The sequence below is a fragment of the Fukomys damarensis genome, unplaced genomic scaffold, assembly GCF_012274545.1.
Source record: "Fukomys damarensis isolate Sample0158 unplaced genomic scaffold, DMR_v1.0_HiC HiC_scaffold_25, whole genome shotgun sequence".
Taxonomy (NCBI): Eukaryota; Metazoa; Chordata; class Mammalia; order Rodentia; family Bathyergidae; genus Fukomys; species Fukomys damarensis.
In genome coordinates, this window is record NW_022900937.1 from 15,093,647 (window position 1) to 15,096,936 (window position 3,290).

Sequence of the window (3,290 nt, forward strand, 5' to 3'; positions counted from 1 at the left end):
GGTGGAGGTGGGTGGGTAAGAAGCTGGGAGAAAAGAGCAGCCGAAATTCAACTCTGGAGGTGCACCTTGCCTCCTAGTGGCAGAAAAGCCCAAAGGTGTGTGTCATCGTCGCCAAGGTTTGTGCAAACATAGAATGCGTAGTTTTCTTGACTTGCTTTCTTCTTGCATCCCCATGGGTGGGATGATCTGGTTTTTGGTGGTGGATCTAGTCATCACAGTACTTCTTTAAAAGCTCAGCTTGAGAGGGTGGCACAGGGACCCTTTGAGGCTTCCTTTCTCACCAGGGAAGCTTTAATCCAGCCCTTAAGATCTCCCTGGGAAGATGATACTTGCTTGGGTCGGCAGTCTGAGGGCATTAGCTCCAAAGTAAGCAGGGAGTTATATATAGCTCAGTGCTTTATACGGTATAGTGAGTGAGTGGCCCCTGCCCCTCCTGCTTGCCCCACCCCCACCTGTCAGCTCTCTGACAACCACACATACTTTTAGGGGTGATGCAGACAGGGCTGAAGCTCTAGAAGTACTTTGTGCACTGCCCCTTGGAATCTTTAACTGTAGAGCCTGCCTCTTCTGCCTCAGAAAGTCAGGCCAAGGGTCAGATTTCTTAAGGACCGACTTTTTTTTTCACAGCGTTGAATTCCATTCTAGAAGCTAATTAAGCCTAGAGGCCCAATTAGAAAAGAATTCCTTGGGAAGCTGGTAACAATTCCAAGAATGTATGAACACCAGGGTAAGCTATGCCCAGAAGTTGAACCCCTAGGGCAGTAGCAGAAAAAAATTTGTGTGAGTAAAATGCAAAATCCTGAAGGCTCTCAGTCTTGAGATCAGTATAGGCTTTTTGTAGTATGAAAAGCTTGAAATGGTTTTCCTCATGTGGTTTGTAAATGAAAGATACAAACATTCATCACTTAGAATCCCGGGGGTTGGATGAGCACGGATTTAGCTGGACCATGTACGTTATAAGCTACCTGGCTTTAGAAAAAAAGAGCACCCCCCCACCCCAATACACACATAACTCTGAGCCTACTTTGAATAATGCCGATCAGATGTCTGCTCTGTGAGGATGTCTATCTCCCCCAAATGCTCCAGCAGGATGCTTATTTTGCTTTTTCAAAAGAGCTGCTCATAGATCAAGGGGAGATATTCCTTATAAGGAAAAGAATGCAGAGAATTTGAAAATAGCCCAGTAAGACTGAAGGCAAGGAGAAAAATGCTACTACAATTCTTAAGGGAAAAAGATGATAATTGTAACTATGTAGCACTATCATGTCTTTATTGACAACTCTTTTCTAAGGGGGCCTTTGAGGTGGGGCAGAAATGGAAAAGAGGCTATTTAAAGTCGACTGTGGGGCGGGGCCAGCAGGGGAGGGAGTTTCTTGAATCTCTTTGGTTCTGTTTATCCACTGGAAAACACCCTAAATAAAGGGGATATATATGTGTGTGCATATATATATGTGTGTATAGATACATATATAAATTATTTTACTGTATTGCCCTTTAAGACACAGTAAGTGGTTTGAAGACTGTGGGGATGTTGAAGGAGTTTGTGAAAAAATGTTGAGTAGAGGGATCCCTAAACTAGTAGAAACTGTGAAGATTTGAGGAGGAAGAAACATGTCACTAAAGGAGAGGTAGAGAAGTTGGCTTCCTTCCTCTCATTACTCCGAAGTGTAAAAGTTTTTATATTTTTTATTACTTCTACTAAAAACATTTTTCTAATTTACCAACATACTTCACAAATCCTATTCCAGCAGTGGGTTTTTCCTAGTTTAAAAGGTTATCTCACTCAGGAGGTAGCGTCTCTGGTGATTTCCTTTTGAAATTGTACTGGCTTTCCACCTCACGGAGGAGGGGCGGCTGCGTTGCCGCTGGCCCCAGCCCCTTCCCCAATGGTTGTGATGGACCTGATATTTGCACTGCTTGAGTCTCTATCCTCTGGGTCTTTACTTCCTAAATTAGCCATTCTCAACTTTCAATCAACATAGTCACTAAGAGGGATTTAAAAACTTAGATCAGGCTGCGCTCCAGCCCAATTAAATTAAAATCTTTGGGACTGAAACCCAGGCGGTAGCTTTTTTTTTTTTTATAACCAGGTGATGCCAACCTGCAGCTAAGCTTGCGAATCAGTGTCCTAAACTGTTGTGTAAAAAACATTAGCATGAAAATGAACTCACCTGAAGCCGAGTTCGCAGGTGTTTCAAAGGCAGGACATTAGGTCACTAATTGGCTGTCTTACCGTGCTTGGAGTGATTGTCTGGCTGCGCCTGGAGTTTTTCCCCTGCTGGCTGTGAGGCTCAGCTCTGCGCTCTTAGGGGAGGAGCTCCTGGAAACAGGGCGAGCGGCGCCCTCTGCAGGCGGCTGGGGCCCATGCTGGCTTTGAGGGCGGTATGGGCCGAAGGTTCCCTTTCTCCAGGGAAAGTGAGCAGGGAGGCTCCAGGTTAGGGCTCCGGAGGAGTGTCTTGGCGGGAATGTTTTTGTTTTTCGTTTTTCCCACGTTTAACACATCAAGAAGCAGACTTGAAAGGGCTCTGTGTAACAAAGGTGAGGGGTAAAATGCCTTGCACCTTGGATGCCTTAACGCAGCTCAAGGAGGCAATAGGCAGAGATTGCGTCCCCTGGGGTTTTCCAGCTGGTGGCCAGAAGTTCTACAGGGTGGGCCCTGCCTTGGGGCGCCTTTTAAACGCATCCCAGACCTTCCAAAACCAGGGAAGGTTGTAACCAGAAGGGACCTTAGGTTTCGTAGCTGGTGACGGGCCCAGCCTGACTTAGAGCCATGCCTAGGTGTTCATTAACAGTAGCTGTGAAAAGTACTTTGTAATCATTATTTCATAATTCTCTTAACAGCCCTGAGAATAACTCTAGTCTGTTACACTCATTTCTACAACAAAGTGCAGAAAAGTCGATTGTTATTTGTCCGAAGCCCCACAGCCAGGTAGGGAGCTGGGAACCCGATTCCAGCCTCGTAAGACTGCGGAGGGCAGGAGGTCTAACCGCTAAGCTTTGTATGTTAGTGGTTTTCACTTCGTGAGATTGCAGGGTTCTGGGTAGGATCCTGTGTTCCGGGGTTCTTCATAGCGAGGCCCTAGCGCTTAGGTCCCTGAGTTCGGGCTCCCGTCCCCTCCCTCAGCTTCATTCACTCTCTGTCTAGGCGTGGGAATCGGGGTTTCCGAGCAAGCGCTCCCGTGGCCAGCAGGCGTCGCCGTAGCCCTTAGCATCCAGGCCCCGTTACCCAGGGTGCCGGGGTGGGGGAGGCGGTTGGGAGTCCGGTGAAATCCCCACGCTGTGGCTCTCGG